The sequence below is a fragment of the Muscardinus avellanarius genome (genome assembly GCF_963383645.1).
Source record: "Muscardinus avellanarius genome assembly, chromosome: 11".
In the NCBI taxonomy this organism is placed as follows: domain Eukaryota; kingdom Metazoa; phylum Chordata; class Mammalia; order Rodentia; family Gliridae; genus Muscardinus; species Muscardinus avellanarius.
The window spans coordinates 66481771-66500667 of record NC_137797.1 but is presented as its reverse complement, the minus strand read 5'-3'; the positions used below and the strand labels follow the sequence as shown (position 1 = coordinate 66500667).

General features: G+C 46.5%; 1 protein-coding gene across 1 annotated transcript in view; it reads right to left on the bottom strand.

Annotated features, from left to right (window-relative positions):
• GTSF1 (gametocyte specific factor 1) overlaps positions 1 to 18897 on the bottom strand; it is a gene marked incomplete at both ends in the record, with an annotated part of 53245 nt that overhangs the window by 2714 nt on the left and 31634 nt on the right. The window lies entirely within an intron of this gene.

Genomic DNA, 18897 nt, shown 5'->3' with positions numbered 1-18897 from the left:
CTCTGGGGCCAGGCCCAGGGCTTGGGGCCGCTCTTTGGACTTGGCTGAGTGCCCAGGCCTGGGCTCCGTCTCCCAGAATCAGACAGGGGCCTCTCCCAATAAGGAGCCTCCCAACTCTGGGTCCACTCCCCTGCTGCCCCCACCTCCTCTCCCCTCCAACAGCTCCTCTGCCCTAAAATGGCCAAGTTTTCCCTATCTTCCTCCTTCCCTCCCCACACCCAGGTTTGGGGCCTGTAGAGAGGAGGGGGTTGGATAAGGGTACGACTGCACCAGATGGGCAGGTTTGGAGAAGGGCAATGAGATGCCAGGAAGATAAAGGAATGGGCCACATGGACCAGGTGTGTGTGTGTGTGTGTGTGTGTGTGTGTGTGTGTAGCAGAGGCATTTCCAGTTATTGTCCCTCAGTAATGACAATTTGTGCTTCATGGCATATATTGTGTATTCTAAGAGCTTCACATGTATTAACTGACTTAATTGGCACTATGAGGGAGGTCCTGTTTTTTTTTTTTTTTGGTATGTGTGTATGGTGCTGAGAGGATTGAGCCCAGAGGTATTCCTCTTCTGAAATATACTTCTAGACCATTTATTTATTTATTTATTTATTTATTTTTTGTGGTACTGGATATTGAGGCATTCTACCCCAGAGCTATACCTCCAGCCCTATTTTTTATTCTTTATTTTGAAACAGGGTCTCATTCAGTTGCAGGGGGCCTAGGTACCCGAGGCTGGTCGCAAACCTGCAATCCACCTGTCTCATCCTCCTAAGTACTGGGATTATAAATGTGTACCATCATGCCCAGCTCTATTTTTTGTTTTGAAACAGGGTCTTACTAGGTTACTGAGAGTCTCACTAAATTGCTGAGACTGAAGCTTGGCGTGGTGGCGTAGTTTGTAATCCCAGTACTTAGGAGGCTGAGATAGGAGGATAGCAGGTTTATGGCCAGCCTCAGCTACTTAGTGAGGCCCTATGTAATTTAGCAAGACCCAGTTTCAAAACAAAGAATAAAAAATCATCCGGGCAGGGTGATTCACGCTTGTAATCCCAGTACTTGGGAAGTTGAGACAGAAGGATTGCAGCTTCGTGCCCAGCCTCAGCTACTACTTAGTGAGGCCCTTCACAACTTAGTGAGAGTCTGTTTCAAAATAAAGAGGTAGAATGGGTTCTACCCCAATACCAGAGAGAGAGAGAGAGAGAGAGAGAGAGAGAGAGAGAGAAGAAAGAAAGAAAAGACCCCAGCAGTTGGGTGTAGTGGCTCAAAGGTAGAATGCCCCTGGGTTCAATCCCTAGTTTCCTAGTAACACACACTAACACCACACACACACACACACACACACACACACACACACACACACACACACCCTGAGAGTGAGGAGGAAACTGACAAGGTTGTGTGTAAAGGGACTTCCTGTAGCCCCTCTTCATCCTTTGCTTATGTTCCAAAGAGTTAAGAATAGTGATTTATTCTTCCCACTGAGAGGGAGAAAGGAAGAAGGGGATGAGGATTCTTCTGGCTCTAAAGCACAGGGGACCCCCTGGGAAGGATCCAGGTACTTGCTTCAGAAGTCCCAGCCTGAGTAAGACTGCCCTTCTTTGATTTTGTCCTTCCTCAACCAAAAGAATTGCACCACATCTTAGTTGAACACATTCAGATTCTTAGATAGAAACTCAGGGGAAAACCAGGGTGGGAGCCGGAGTCCTCCTGTGGGGGCCAGGGATAAACAAATAACTGGTAACCAGGATGAGCTCAGGGCTCTGGGGGAAGGCTCCGCAGGGGGTGATGGAGGGAAGCCAGGCCAGGCCCCACTCCAGAGCGGTGAATGGAGGAAGGACTCATGCATTCACTCATTCAGCCCTGTCTGAGCCTCTGAGCCCCCAACCCAGGCAGCCGGAAAGAGACTAGGATCTCTGAACACCTAGGAAGGGCAAATTCCCAGGTTCCTCTACAATTTTTTTTTTTTTTTAAGAACTGAGGATGGAACCCAGGGACATCCTACTTCTAAGCTACACCTCCAGCTCTACTTTTTATACTTTATTTTGAAACAGGGTCTCAAGAAGTCGTAGAAGGCCACACTAAGTAGCTGAGGCTGGCTGTGAACCTGCGATCCTCCTGTCTCGGCCTCCCAGGTACTAGAATTACAGGTGTGCACAACCATGCCTGGCTCCTCTGCAGTTTTTGAGGTATTATGGTGAAAAAATCCAGCTAAAGTCATTGAATACCAGCAACAACTCTAAACATTTTACACATATTACTTCATTTAAGCTCAGTCCTGTGAGGCAACATTTTATATCTTTGAAATAGATTTCACCATTTAACTTCCCCAACAACCCTCTAAAGTTAGCAAAGCCATTTGACTGATGAAGAATCTTTGTTTATTTTTTTGTGGTGATGGGGATTGAACCCAGAGGCATTCTACCTTCGAGCTATACCCCCAGACCTATTTTTCTTATTTGGAAATAGGGTCTTGCTAGGTTGATAAGAGTTTCACTACTTGCTGAGGCTGTCCTCCAACCTGCTATCCTCCTGTCTCAGCCTCTCAAGTGTTGGGATCACAGGAGTGTACCACCACACTCAGCAACGAGGAATCTTTAAAAGCAGGAAAAGGCCGGGTGTGGTGGCACACGCTTGTAATCCCAGCATTTGGGAGGCTGAGACAAGGGGACCCCGGTTCACAGACAGTCTCAGCTACTTAGTGAGGCCCAGACTTAGTGAAACCCTGTTTCAAAATAAAGAATAAAACATAGGTCAGGGGGTGGGGGGTAGCTCTGGAGGTTGAATGTCCCTGGGTCCCATCCCCAGACCTGCAAAATAAATAAATAGCAGGAAAGATGAAATTGGGCATCCATTTTCTAACTGGTAGAGGTACCCTGGCCGGAGTTAGAAGATGCTCACATCTGGCTCTGGGCTTAGGACTTGGGTGTGCTTTCTATCCCTTGACAAATGGAAGCTGAAGATATGCATCTGCTTCCCAGGATACTGATCAGGAATACCTTGGCACCTTGATATCTTTCAGAATGTTTCTGAGAAGGCTTAGAGATACAAGCAATCAGAGGGTTGGGGATTACTTTAAACTTGCAAAGAGACCTTGAGAGACCAGAGCAATTGTGAGCAAGCCTGCTTCCCTTTGTTTTCACCAATTACTGGTCCAACAGCAGGAGAGAAGGAAACAAGAGAGACTTCCCTATTACTGGGGGTCGATAGGAGACTTTTGCCTCCTGTGGTCATTGTAAAGTCAAAGCATTCTTCCTTCTCTGTGAGGACAGGAGGTGGAGGTGTGAGAAGTGGAGGTGATGGAGAGGGGCTGGTGTGAAGATGAGGTGGTCCTCCCAGACGACCTCCAAGAGCCTGAGATTTATAAGAGAGAGGAGGGAGTTTGCCAAAAGGGCATTTGGAGGAGGGTCAGTGTTTTTGGGCTCCAGCCTGGGTGAAGTCAGAGACATAAATCACACTTCCCAACTGCCCGTTTCCGCTTGGAGCTCAGTTCCCAGCCAAGAGCCCAGCGAGCCTGCCAGAGGAGTGAGTGTGTGTGTGGGGGGGAGGGCAGGGAGCTGAAGGGCTGTGCTTAGGAACGGGAATCAGCCGGGAGTTTGGGAAGTTGGTCTGACCAGGGTCTCGAACCAGGATCAAGGTCAGGGCTGGCAGGACTGGGAGTCCAGGAAGCTCAACAGAAGTGGGTTGGAGATTCCCTGGCCCAGTCGAGACAGACTCTCAGCCACACCCAGTCTGCTGAATTCTCCTCTCCCACGTGTAAAACCACTGGGACTTGCCTTGAGGCGCAGACGTCTTCCTAGACATACCCCGACTTCCCTCTCATCCAGCTATTGCTCACTTCCGCCAGGAAGCTCCAGATCTGGGAGAGCAGAACTCCAGACCTGGGTGAGGTGAATGCGGGCTGAGTGATAAGAGGATCTGGGATTTTTAGTGTTGCCCAGAATCCTCCTCCTCTGGTGATCTTGCTGGCCTGCGCCGCCATGTCTTTTGCCTTTCTTCGCTGTAGATGGGTCTGGGTGACTTTCCCTCTCACGCTAACACCACCTGGGCATCCTGGGTTGGGCACTGCCTGCTTACCGAAGTGATGGGGAGACCAGGGGAGGCCTGGGGTGGAGTGTGCTTGGTGGACACGGTGGGTGTTTGAGGGCAGGAAACCCAGAAAGCCACTCAGACAATGGCCTTTTCCGCTGGCGTGGGTCCAGGCTGCTGGTTCCTGTCTGACCCCAGCGCCTTTCTCTCCCTTTGGTCAGCTTCCCACTCACTGCTCACTGGGGCAGAGGCGGGAGGCGCAAAGGCACCCCTTCCCGTCCTTTTCCCAGTGACTGCTCTGGAATGACCCCCAGGTTCTGGGGCTGCCCCACCCACGCCTAGGGAGTCCTCGGGGTGGGGTTTGCCCGCCCCACTTAGCAGAGCTAGAGCACCTCAGTGTCTTTCTCGTTTCAGGCTTAGCTTGCCCAAATCTGTCCTCTGGATTGTCTGCTCACATTCGGTTAGACTGGAAGCTTTCACGGAGTAAGGACTGTGCGCTATCAGTTGGTAGGGTCCCCAGACCTGGTTTTGTTTTGTGGCATACTACTTTTTTTTTTTTTTTTTACTGGAAATGGAACCCAGGGGCATTCTACCTCAGAGCTACAGCCCCAGCCCTATATTTTTTAGTCTTTTTCTTCTTTCTTTCTTTCTTTCTTTCTTTCTTTCTTTCTTTCATTTTTTATGTGGTACTAGGGATGAAAACCAGGGGCATTCTACCTTTGAGCTACATCCCCAGTCATTCATTCATATATATATATATATATATATATATATATATATATATGTTGTTGAAAACTGTGATTCTCCTGTCTCAGTCTCCCAAGTACTGAGACTATAGGTGTGCGCCTAGTATATGTGCAAGGTGGTATGATTACAATGGAGATGGGATATTTTTGGGAATGCTTGGAATATGTTTTTTTTCTTTTTTTCTAGAAAAGGGAGTAAAGGGCTGGGCGTGGTGGCGCATGCTTGTTATCCTAGTACTTGGGTAGCTGAGACAGGAAGACTTGCAGTTTGGAGAACAGCCTTAGCAAGTAGTCAGACATTTATTAATTTAGCAAATCCCTGTTTCAAAGTAAAAATAAAATAGAGCTTGGGATGTAGGTTGGAGGTAGAATGCCCCTGGGTTCAATCCCTAGTGCGACACACACACACACACACACACACACACACACACACACACACATACACACACACACAGAGAGAGAAAAAGCTGGGAGTGGTGGTGCATGCTTCTAATCTCAGTGTTTGGGAAGCTGAGGCGGAGGCTGAGACAGGAGGATCGTGGTTCCCGGACAGCCTCAGCTACTTAGTGAGGCCCTCTGCAAATCAGTGAGACCCTGTTTCAAAATAAAGAATAAAAAATAGGGCCAGGTGTGGTGGTGCATGCTTGTAATCCCAGCATTTGGGAGGCTGAGACTGGAGGATCGTGCTTTGCGGACAGCCTTAGCTACTTAATGTGGCCGTCTGCAACTTAGTAAGACCCTATTTAAAAATAAAAAGAATAAAAAGTAGGGCAGGAAGTGTAGCTTGGAAGTCAAATGCTCCTGAATCCCATCCCCAGACCTGCAAAAACAAACAAACAAACAAACAAATAAGGGAGGCTGGAAGGTCATAGCTGCCAGGGCCACATAAATGGGGGCACACAGACACTAAGGTCTCCAATCTCCCTCATCCTGCCCAGAAATCTTCCCAATGTACCTTCCCCCTCCCCTGTCCCCCTTGGTGGTACTGGAGATTAAACCCAGGGGTGCTTTACCAGTGAGCACAAGGGCTTGCTAAGTTGCGGCGGCTGTCCTTGAACCCGGACTCCCTCCTGTCTCAGCTTCCCAGGTACTGGAATTACAGGAGTGCACCACCATGCCCGGCTCCTCCAATATACCATCCACTCCACTCATTCAGGTCTCTGTTGTCTCGTGAATGGGCCCAGTTTATCTTTCTCCTGGCTCCTGTGATCCTAGCATCTGGAGTTCACCGTCCTCTGTGGTGCATGGAGGTCCACCCAAGCCCTGCACAAGCTTCGCTGCTCATTCTAGCTCTGCCGTGCTCCCCCCGCCCTTCTAAAGCCCTGCACTAGTAGTCTGGACTACATAGCCTAGCACTTAATTATTCAGGGTATTTATAAAGTCCTTGTGTGATTTAGAAACTGAATACATTTGGATATACATATGATGAAAGCTACTCTAAATATTTTATGAAGGAATATTCCATAGAACTTTTAATGTTAACATTTGTTTTTTGCTAATGTGATTTTATTTTGCACAGGAAACATGTCTACTACACTGAAAAAAGCCAGGATGGAACGCTGCCCCCTCACTTCACAGATACGTGGCAGTGCCAAGCTACTTGACCTGCCTGGGTTTCACTATATTCATCTGTAAGATAGAGATCATTTTTTTGGTGGTGGTACGAGGGATTCAACCAAGGGGCATTCTACCTCCAAACTACACCCTCAGCCCTATTTCATCTTGATTTTGAAACAGCTTCTTGCTAGGTTGATGAGACTCTACTTGCTGAGCCTGTCCTCGAACCTGCGGTCCTTCTGTCTCAGCTTCCCAAGTACTGAGATTACAAATGTGTGCTACCATGCCCAGCTAGAGATACCTTTTCATAGATAATTGAGTTCAGATAATTAAACTTATACACTCTCAGAACAATTGATGTTTGGCTGTAAATATTAAATCCTCATTCAAGCGGGGCGTGGTGGCGCACACTTGTAATCCCTGCGCTTGGGAGGCTGAGACAGGAGGATCGCACAGGTTCAAAGCCAGCCTCAGCTACTTAGTGAGGCTCTCAGCAACTTAGTGAGACCCTGTTTTCAAATAAAATCTAAAATAGGTCACACACACAAAAAAATCCTCATTCAGAGCTGGGCATGGTGATGCACACTTGTAATTCCAGTACTTGGGAGGCTGAGACAGAAGGATTGCAGGTTCATGTCCAGCCTCAGCTACTTAGTGAGGCCCTTGGCAACTTAGTGAGACCCTGTTTCTTTCTTTTTTTGTGTGTGGGGGGATACCAGGGATTGAACCCAGGGACATTCTCCCTCTGAGCTACACCCCCAGCTCTATTTTTTTTTTTTTTTATGGTACTGGAGGTGGAACCCAGGGGCTTTTCTACCTCTGGACTGTACTTCCAGACCTCTTTTTATATTTTATTTGGAAACAGGGTCTCACTAAGTTGCTGAGAGCCTCACTAAGTAGCTGAGGCTGGCTTCAAACCTGTGCGATCCTCCTGTCTCAGCCTCCCAAGCGCTGGGATTACAAGCGTGCGCCACCACACTGGCTCAGCTCTATTTTTTTGTTCTTTATTCTTTTTGTGTGTGTGTGTGTGGTACTGGGGATGGAACCCAGGGTCATTCCACCTCTGAGCTACACCCCTAGCCCTATTTTTAAATTCTTTATTTGGAAACAGGGTCACACTAAGTTGCAGGGACCTCACTAAATAGCTGAGGCTGTCCGCGAACCTCGATCCTGTCCTTCCATCTAAGCCTCCCAAGTACTGGGATTACAAGTGTGCATCACCATGCCTGGCTCTTTATTTTTTTTGAGACAGGGTCTCACTAAGTTGCCCCGGCTGGCCTGGAACTTGCAATCCTCCTGCCTCACTTTCCCAAGACCCTGCTATTATAGGCATGTGCCACCACACCTAGCTGTGTTTAATAGGTCATTTGTGAAGCTGAGACCAGTAGTATTGCAGGTTTGCCTACAGCCTCAGCTCCTTAGTGAGGCCCTCTGCAACTTAGTGAGACTTTGTTTCAAAATAAAGAATAAAAATAGGTCTGGGGGTATAGCTTAGAGGTAGAATGCCTCTGAGTTCCATTTCCAGTACAGCAAAAGCAAAAAAAAAAAAAAAAAAAAAAAAAAAGGCCATTTGTTAGCACAGGTATCACTTCCTCCAGGAAGCCTTCCTTGATCCCCCAGCAGCAGCACCCCAGGTTTTACCAGTCACAGCACTTGCCCCACCACACTGTATCTTATGTTTGTCTTTCCTGCTAAATTCTGTTAGGCAAGGTTCTCATTACTTCTATTTTTCCATGACCTAGCATTGGGCTGGATGAGTAATATTTTTATTTTGGTATGGTGGACTGAACACAGAGACATTCTACCTCCAAGCTGTACTCCTAGCCCTTTTTTATATTTATTTATCTATTATTTTATAATAATAATTATAACAATAATAATTATTATTATTATTTGTGGTACTGGGGATGGAACCCAGGGGCCTTCTACCTCTGGGCTACACTCCCAGACCTATTTTATATTTTATTTGGAAACAGGGTCTCCCTAAATTGATGAGAGCCTCACTAAGTAGCTGAGGCCGGCTTTGAACCTGCGCGATCCTCCTGTCTCAGTGCAGGGATTACAAGTGTGTGCCACCACGCCCGGATTATTTATTTTTATTTATTAATTTTTTTTGCGGTACTGGGGATGGAACCCAGGGGTATTCTACTTGTGAGCTACACCCCCAGCCCTATTTTTTTTTTTATTCTTTATTTTTGAAACAGGGTGTCACTGAGTTGCAAAGGGCCTCACTAAGTAGCCGAGGCTGGCCACAAACCTCAATCCTCTTGTCTCAGCCTCCCAAATGCTGGGATTATAAGCATGCACCACCACGCCCAGCTGAGAACTGTGTTTTTTAAGTATGGCAGAGATCATTGACGTCCAGCGTCCAGTCTTCTCTTCCTGCCACCCTGCCACCCACACGCTGAACTGTCGCGGGGCACACGGCTGCCAGCTAGATACTGCACTATTACAGTGCACGGTGATTCCCCAGGACAAGTTCTGGTCTGTGGGATGTGGATGAAGCAATGTGTGTAACTTCTGGGTCATGGCCTTAAAAAGAAAAACTAGTTCTCTATACCTACTTTCTTCCTTCTGCTTACTGGGATGTGGTGACATATTCAGCGAACATCTTGGACCCAGAGCTGCAGCCTTCTCCCTCCTTCAGTTTAGGATTACCTACTTCATGTACATCGGGCTTCTAGCTCATTTGAAGTAGGAGGCTCGCTCCATTTGTGGCTCTGTTAGAGCAGCTTGACCTATATTCTTTGCATAAAGATTAAGAATCACCACGTAATTCATGAAGTCTCTTAGCTTACTCTGAAGAATATTTTAAAGAAGCTCAAAATAGAAACTAAGCTGGAAGCCGAGCGTGGTCGTGCACGCTTGTAATCCCAATACTTGGAGGCTGAGACAGGAGGATCACAGGTTCGAGGTCAGCCTCGACAATTTAGCGAGGCCCTCCGCAACTTAGTGAGACCCTGTTTCCAAATAAAAAATAAAATCGGGCTGGGGGTTTAGCTTGGAGATAGAATGCCTTTGGGTTCAATCCCTAGTGCAACAATAAATAAATAAATACCAAGTTTTTTTTCCTTTTTGTAGTACTAGTGATTGAACCCAGGAACATTTTACCTCTGAGCTATACACTTCCAGCCCTATTTTCTTTTTTTTTCTCTTTCTTTCTTTCTTTCTTTCTTTCTTTCTTTCTTTCTTTCTTTCTTTCTTTCTTTCTTTCTTTCTCTCTCCTCTCTCTCCTCTCTCTCTCTCTCTCTCTCTCTCTCTCTCTCTCTCTCTCTCTCTTTCTCTCTCTCTCTCTCTCTTCGTGAGTCTGGGGTTGGAACCCAGAGGCATTTGACCTCTGAGCTATACTCCCTGCCCAATTTTTTACTCTTTATTTTGAAACAGGGTCTCACTGAGTTGCAGAGGGCCTCACTAAGTAGCTGAGGCTGTCCGCGAACTGCGATCCTCCGGTCTCAGCGTCCCGAATGCTTACAAGCATGTGCCACCACACCCAACTTTTTTCTTTTTTTCATTTTTGCAACAGGGTCTCACTAGGTTGATGAGAATCTCATTAAATCTTGCCACGACTGTCCTTGAAACTGTGATCCGCCTGTCTCAGCCTCCTAAGTACTGAGATTATAAGCATACGTCGCTTATAATTGGGCTGAAAACCAAGTTTTAATAAATAGAGTCTGCTGAAGTCTATTTTACTTAATGACATTTTAGCAAAAATTGAAATTCTGGGCCAGGCGTGGTGGTGCACACCTTTAATCCCAGTACTTGGGAGGCTGAGATAGGAAGATCACAGTTTCGAAGGTAGTCTCAGCAATTTAGCAAGACCGATTTAAAATAATAAATAAAATAGGGCTGGAAATGTAGCTCAGAGGTAGAATGCCTCTGGGTTCAGGCTCCAGTACCCCAAACAAAATAAACCAAACAAAACCCAAACCTGAGATGTTCTCTATCATGGGCATATTCAGAGTTCATATATGTTTGTAAACACACTGGCTCTTCTACTCAGCAATATATACTACTTATGATAACTCTGAAATCCCAGGTGGATTATGAGGTAGCCTCCAAGATGGCCCCAGTGCCCTGCATCTCTTGGTATTCATGCGTGTTCTTCCTCGCTGAATAACGGTTGGCCTGTGTGACCACAGTGCTGTGAAAATGACCTTTAACTACTAAGACTGCCAGCACCACACACACACACACACACACACACACACACACACACACACACACACACACACACACACACGGGTTAGGACCATAGCTTGAAAGGAGGGAGAAGGCCCTTGGGTTCAATCTCCAGACTAAAACCAAAATCAACAATTTCCACCCCAAAAAAAAAGACCCCTGAGAGTATAAATGTCTATTGTTTAAGTAAACATGCATTAACCCAACTAAGGGCAACTAAGTAGTAGGTGAGGCTGTCCTTGAACTGAGCTCCTCCTGTCTCAGCCTCCCAAATGCTGGGATTACAAGCGTATGCCATCACATCTTTTAATTTATTTTTATTTTTATTTATTTATTTATTTATTTTGGTGGTACTGGGGTTCCTGGAAGCCCTTCTACCTTCGGGCTACACTCCCAGACCTGTATTTACATTTTTATTTGGAAACAGGGTCTCCTAAGCCAACGTGCGCGGCTGGCTTCGAAACTGCGCGATCCTCCTGTCTTCGCCTCCCAAGCGCGGGGATTACAAGCGTGCGCCACCATGCCCACACATATTTTTATTTTTGAAACAAGGTCTCACTGGATTGCAAGGGGACTCGCTGAATAGCTGAGGCTGTTCGCAAAGTGTGATTCTTTAGTCTCAGTCTCCTGAATGCTGGGATTACAAGTGTGTGCTATCATGCCAGGCTCTTTCTTTTCTTTTCTTTTTTTCCTTCTCTTCTCTCTCTCTCTCTCTCTCTCTCTCTCTCTCTCTCTCTCTCTCTCTCTCTCTCTCTCTCTCCTTTTTTTTTTTTTGCAATACTGGGGATGGAACCCGGAGGCATTCAATCTATCTCTGAGCAAGCAACACCCCAGCCCTATATTTTATACTTTTTTTTTTTTGGTGGTACTAGGGTTCCTGGAAACCCTTCTACCTCAGGACTATACTTTCAGACCTATTTTTATACTTTTTTTAAAATTTGGAAACAGGGTCTCTTAAGCTAGCACGGCTGGCTTCGAACCTGCACGATCCTCTTTTCTCCCACCTCCCAAGTATGGGGATTACAAGCGTGTGCCACCATGCCCTGCTTTTTTTTTTTTTTTTTTTTTTTTGTGGTACTGGGAGTGGAACCCAGGGGCATTCTACCTCCGAGCTACACCCCCAGCCCCATTTTTTATTCTTTATTTTGAAACAGGGTCTCACTAAGTTGCAAAGGGCCTTAGTAAGTAGTAGCTGAGGCTGGCTTCAAACCTGCATGATCCTCCTGTCTCAGCCTCCCAAATACTGGGATTATAAGCGTGTGCCACCACATCTACCATGCCTTATTTTTTATTTTTTTTAAACAAAGTCTCACTGAGTTGCAAAGGTTCTCACTAAGTAGCTGAGGCTGGCTGCAAACTGCGGTTCTCCTGTCTCAGCCTCCCGAGTGCTGGGATTACAAGTGTGCATCACCATGTCCGGCTTTGGTGTCACCTTTTACATTTTTAAACGCGGTCTCCCTAAGTTGCTGAGGCAGGAGAATCACAGGTTCCAGAATAGCCTCAGCAACTTAGTGAGACTCTCATCAATCCCTATCAACACAGAAAAGAAGAAGAAGAAAAAAGATTTCCCATGGTAGTGAGAAAATAGAACTCAAATGAATATTACTCATCAGACTGTAATCTCCCCCAAACTCTTGCTCTTAATACTTAAACAGGAGAGCGTCTTGATTGTGGATACTTAGGGAAGCGCTGGTAAATCGGATGTTTCCAGTATTCCCATGGGGAAAGGAAGTGAAGCACTGCCTGGAGGGGAGGCAAAGGCCTGCCTCTGCTCGCAGGGTAAGTTCAGGCACCGCTGCCTCCTCAGGGGCAGGGTGAGCCCTGCACAGCAGTCAGAACTAAGTCAGCCCACGAGACTCAGGGCGGGAGGAGACAGGTCAGAAGGGCAGCTCGGGGGGCGATGGACAGAAACCAGAGACCCAAACTCAATAAACGTCAATAAACTCAATAAACTGTTTGTGTGGATGTGTGTGGTACTAGGGATGGAACCCAGGGCATTCTACCTCTGAGTTACACCCACCCCCAGCCCTATTTATTTATTTATTTATTTATTTATTTATGGTTGTAGAACCCAGAGTCTTTCTACCTCCAGACTATACTCCCAGACCTATTTTATATTTTATTTGGAAACAGGATCTCACTAAGTTGCTGAGAGCCTCACTAAATAGCTGAGGCTGGCTTCGAACCTGTGCGATCCTCCTGTCTCAGCCTCCCAAGTACGGGGATTACGAGCGTGCACCACCACACCCGGCTTATTTTTATTTTGAAACAGGCTTTCGCTAGGTTGATGAGAGTCTCACCACCTGCTGAGGCTGTCCTGGAACCTGCGATCCTTCTACCCCGGCCTCTCGAGTACTGGGATTACAGACGTGCACAGCTGGCCTCCATATATATTAATGTAATGGTTATTACCCAGATGAGCATCACTTTCTGTTTGAAACAGTAGCTTTAGGTTCTCTTAGTTTCAAGGCTGATTTGAGCATCCAGTCTTCTCAGTATACAGAAAATTAGGAAAATGAGAAGATCTCTGATCTTCAGGTCCCTCGTGTGGGTGCCAAGAACAGAGTCTCTAGGGGTAGGACACTGGAACCTAGTTCCCTTAACCCAGACGTAGCTTACACTTGGGGTTCTGCAGGTGCTAGACTGGTCACCTGCCATACGGGAAGGACAGCCACTTCTCATCCCCAGAGCAGGGCTGAGGAGGATGACATTCTTGACACCACGCAGCCACAGGGCCTTCATTTTGCTCCTAGCACACATCCCATTTTATACTGCAGACTTCCACGTCTAGTCTGGGGTTTCCAGACCCGTTTTCCCCCCTCTGTTACTGTTTTTTTCCCCCTCAGTACTGGGGATGGAATCCAGGAGCATTGTACCTCTGAGCTACACCCCCAGTCCTATTTTTAGTCTTTTTTTTTTTTTTGAAACAGGGTCTCACTGAGTTTCGAAGGGCCTCACTAAGTAGCTGAGGCTGTCTGTGAACCAACCGTGATCCTCTGGTCTCCACCTCCCGGTTGCTGGGATTACAAGTGTGCACCACCACGCACGGCTGCTACAGTTTTTAAGTAGAGCCCTTTCCCCTTTCCTGGCCTCTCTGTCCTGTGTCTTTCCGTGAGAACCCGTCTGTCTCTCCATAGGCAGGAGTGCTCCGTCCTGGCTGCAGTCAGTCAGTGGTAGGGGCACAATGCCGTGGGGTGCCCTCTGCCTTGGCAGGTCGACTGTACCCAACTGGCAGCCATGGCCTTGTGCCCACGGCAGGCAAGGTGCCCGCCACGTATTAATTTGATGACAGTTGTCCGCGGATGCCAGATGGCTTGTTGGACACACACACTGCATCCTGGTCTGTGTCACTTAGATCTCTGTGTGGGAATTCTAGGAGGGTGGCTCCTCCCTGGATTTAAGATCCTGGCATTTCCTGACTGGCAGAAAGGAGGGTGCCTCATTGCCAACCTAGAATCTATACTGGACAGACCAGGACCCAGACTTGAGGAGAGTCCTTCAAATGTTTCTGTGACCCCGTTCCTCCTAACTTTCCCCACCCACAGAATTCTGTCACTCTTCCCTAGCCTGATACCAGAGGCTAACAGGTCATATATGGTGTGCATCTGTCTTGAGCCAAATTTCCTATGAAAGGGGAGGGAATGAGGCATGTGTGGGTTGGGATGAGTGGACTGGAAAGCAGCAAAAGCGCTGGGCTTGCTCTGTCTTACAGACTTCAGAAGACTGGACACTACTGATACTGCCCTAAGGCCCACTGCAGTCCCAGGCAGCCTTAGACTATAGCGCCACCTGCTGGACATGATGGAGAGCAACACGTTTCTTAGCCCTAAGAGAAACTTCACCAGCACTCCACTTTTATACCAGGGTTAAATCTCTCCTCTCAGAACGTTGTTTTGTTTTGCTTTTCAGCACGGGGGAAAGATCCCAGGGGTATTCTACCTCCAAGCTACACCCCCAGCCTTATTTATTTATTTATTTATTGGTGGTACTGGGGGTGGAACCCAGAGGCTTTCTACCCCCGGGCTATACTCCCAGACATATTTTATATTTTATTTGGAAACAGGGTCTCGCTAAGTTGCTGAGAGCCTCACTAAGTAGCTGAGGCTGGCTTTGAACCTGTGCGATCCTCCTGTCTCAGCCTACCAAGCGCGGGGATTACAAGTGTGCGCCACCACGCCTGGCTAGGCCTAGGTAGGAGGGTTACAAGTTGGAGTGAGGCTGTGTCACAGTCACTCTGTAACTGGGGAGTGAGCCCAGAGGCATTCAACCTCCAAGCTACACCCTCAGCCTGATTTTATTTTTTATTTGGAAACAGGGTCTCACTAGATTGCTGAGAGTCTTGCTAAATTGCCAAGGCTGGTTTTGAACCTGTAATCCTCCTGTCTCAGCCTACCAAGTACAAAGATTACAAGTGTGCAGTATCATGCCTGGCTCCTATATCAATTTTTTTTTTTTTTTTTTTTTGTGGTACTGAGGGTGGAACCCAGAGGCTTTTTACCTCCAGGCTATACTCCCAGACCTTTTTTTATATTTTATTTGGAAACAGGGTCTCACTAAGTTGCTGAGAGCCTCACTAAGTAGCTGAGGCTGGCTTTGAACCTGTGCAATCCTCCTGTCTCAGCCTCCCAAGCGCAGGGATTACAAGTGTGTGCCACCACGCCTAGCCCTATCTCAAAAATTTTAAAGAGGTTGGTATGCACTTTAGTGGTAGAACACCCTTGAGTTTGATACCCAGTATAAAAAAAAAGAGAAAAAGAAAAAAGGAAAAAAGTAGTAGTAACAGTTCTCAAATAAATCCTTTTCTGGTAACATGGGTCCAATGTTAATATACATAACTCAAGCCGGGCATGGTGGCGCACGCTTGTAATCCCCACGCTTGGGAGGCAGAGACAGGAGGATCGCGCAGGTTCGAAGCCAGCCGCGCGTGTTGGCTTAGGAGACCCTGTTTCCAAATAAAAATGTAAAAACAGGTCTGGGAGTGTAGCCCGGAGGTAGAAGGGCTTCCAGGAACCCCAGTACCACACACACACACACACACACACACACAAAATATATATATAAAATATATATATCTCAAAATGTATCAGTCCACACAATACTATCAGCCCATGCATGGTGTTTACAAGGCTAGGAAAACAATTTACATTAGAGCCAGAAATCTACTCTTTCTCAGCTGACACTGTGATCTAGTCATATTAAAAAGCAATTTTTTCACTAGGCATGGCAGTGCACGCATGTGATCCCAGTACTTGGGAGGCTGGGACAGGAGGATTGCAGGTTCAAGGACAGCCTCAGCAATAGTGAGATTTTCAGAAACCTCTTGAGACTCTGTTTTCAAATAAAAATAAGAAGGGAACTAGGAATGGTGGTGCACGTTTGTAATCCCAGTACTTGGGAAACTGAGACAGGAGGATTGCTGGTTCGAAACCAGCCTCAGCTACTTAGTGAGACTCAGCACCTTAGTGAGAGCTTGTTTCCCAATAATTAAGAAAATAAGCCTGGGGGTGTAGTTAGAAGTAGAAGGACCCTGGATTGCATTCTCAGTACCACCAAAAAAAGAAGCCTTTATTCAAGTGATGTATGGCTTCAGGAACTTCAGAATGCATGCCTTTATTAAGCATACGAATTAATATGAGGTGTATTGTGAAAACCATATTCTTGTGTGCTTTCAATTATTCTGAATCAGGGAATCTGGATCGATGTCCAGGACTCTATTTGTTTGTTAATTAATTAATTAATTAATTAATTTTTGTGGTACTGGGAATGGAACCCAGGGGCATTCGACCTCCGAGCTACACCCCCAGCTCTATTTTTTATTCTTTATTTTGAAACAGGGTCTCATTAAGTTGCAGAGGCCCTCACTAAGTAGCTGAGGCTGGCTGCGAACCTGTGATCCTCCTGTCTCAGCCTCCCAAATGCTGGGATTAAAAGCGTGTGCCACCACGCTCAGTTTATTCTTTATTTTGAAACAGGGTCTCACTAAGTTGCTGAGGCTGGTGAACTGTGATCCTCCTGTCTCAGCATCTCAAGTACTAGGATTACAAGCGTGCACTGCCAGGCCAGGCTAGGACTTTGTATTTTAAAGTAAGCTTCCAAAGTAATTCTGTTGCAGGTGGTAGTTAGTTGGACTGCTTTGAGAACACCACCCCTTTGACTGCAAATGGCCTGAGGGCAGGCTGCCACCAAAACAAATCTTCATGTGTATATCCCATTCAATTTGGCTCCGAGTAACAAAGATTTAACATTAGGTTTGTATCTTTGGCTGAGTAACAAAGATTTAACATTAGGTTTGTATCTTTGGCTGAGAACGAAACCCTCTCATTCACTCATTTTTCCGCCCCTACAGTACGGATAGGCAGCCTGGGGCCTGTCCCTTAGAAGTCCTTAGGAAAAAAAAATTGTGTTATGTGTTAAATGGCTTTTTCCCCCTAATCTGAAACACCTCTGCACAAAGGTCTGTGAAGGCTGCAGGACCTGACATACTGGCCCTAGGATTCTGCTGTCCTCCTAGGAGGGCTCAGAAGCAGCTGCTATTTTCTCCACCTTTTGAGATGCACAATGCGGGGAGGCAGGGTGAAGGGAGGGGAGTCCAGGGACTAAGCTGAGTTGGTAAACAAGCTTTGAAGCGAAAGAAGAGAGCATATTAGCAGGGGAGAAATGAAGGGCTGCACGCAGCTCCTGAAACACCACAGTGCTCTCTGGAGCCAGCACCAGTCGCCGTCGGCTATCTCCTATTTTGAGGAAATAACAACAAAAACCCAGTACTGGCAAACTGACCCTTGGCTAACATCTGAAGGTTTGTCTGGAAGAAAAGCAGTTTACATCAGAGAAGCGAGAGAATGAAGGACGAGCCTTGAAGGGGAAAAAAAAATTAGGCCAAAAAGCACAGCAAGCACCTTAAATAGCCCAAAGGAGGTGCGGGGAGGTGCAGAGAGCTGCGCCTACTCTCTGCCTCGCTGCCTGGCCTGGAGGAGGCTCTCGGTGCACTTTCTAGTGAGACCACAGCGAGCCCTTCCAGCTCCTAGAGCCAGTATGGTTCTTTGAAGAATGTTTCTCCCCTTAACTCCTGGGAACAGATTAACTCAAACCCCAAACTTGGATTTTAGAAAACATTGACATTTTCTGCATATTTAAAAAATGATATTTGATATTTGATTCAATATGGTGAGGGCAAAACACCCTTCACTTTCTGTTTTATAATAAAGAATAAAATAAAACCAGGCGTGGTGGCACACGCTTGTAATCCCAGCATTCAGGAGGCTGAGAGGGGATCACGGTTCGCAGACAGCCTCAGCTACTTAGTGAGGCCCTTTGCAACTCAGTGAGACCCGGTTTCAAAATAAAGAATAAAAAATAGGGAAGAGGGTGTAGCCGGAGGTCAAATGCCCCTGGGTTCCATCCCCAGACCCAAAAAAAAAATATATATATAGGGCTGGGGGTGTAGCGTGGAGATAGAATGGCCCTGACAGTATTCAGTACTATATATATATGAGTAAGAGTATAAAACGGGCTTGGAAAGGTTAGTTAAAGAAAGGTTAGTTAAAGAAAGGCTAGTTAAAGAAAGGTGGTTAACATTTGAGTTGGAACCTGACTGAAGATGAAATAGGAACATGCTATGCACCAAAGTGGTGGACAGGGGAAGGGACAAGTACGTTTTATAAAAGATGATGTGTGGGGGTATGGTCATAAAGGGTACAAGGTGAGCCAGGTGTGGTGGCCCATGCCTGTAACTTCAGGGCCTGGGAGGCTGAGACAGGAGCATCACAGGTTTCAAACCAGCCTCAGAAACTTAGCAAGGTTCTTAACAACTCAGTGAAACCCTGTTTCCACATAAAAAACAAAAAGCCAGATGTAGTGGCCTATGTTTGTAATCCCAGTACTTGGGAGGCTGAGACAGGAGGATTGCAGGTTCATGGCCAGCCTCAGCTACTTAGTAAGGCTCTCTGCAACTTACTGAGACCCTGTTTCAAAATAAAGAATAAAAAAACAGGGCTGGGGTGTAGCTTGGAGGTAGAATGCCCCCTGGGTTCCATCCCCAGTACAGCAAATACATACATACATATATACACACACAAATAAATAAATAAATAAATAAATAAATAAATAAATAAACGAATGAATGGTATCTTGGAAGTAGAATGTCCCTGGGTTCAATCCCCAGTAGCACCCCCAGCACACACCCACAAGGTTTTAGAGTTTACCATGGCTAGACCATAAACAGAGCAGAGAAAGCTGTAGCAATTGTAAGATGCAGTGGGTTACTAGCGCTGGATTTAGGCATAGCACACATGACTGATTCTGATTTTTCCATACAGTAAGAAGCAACTGCGGTTAAATCTTCTGAACTCTGACTCTCACTTTTCTTATCTACCAAGTGTGGAGCCAGTGGTACCTAC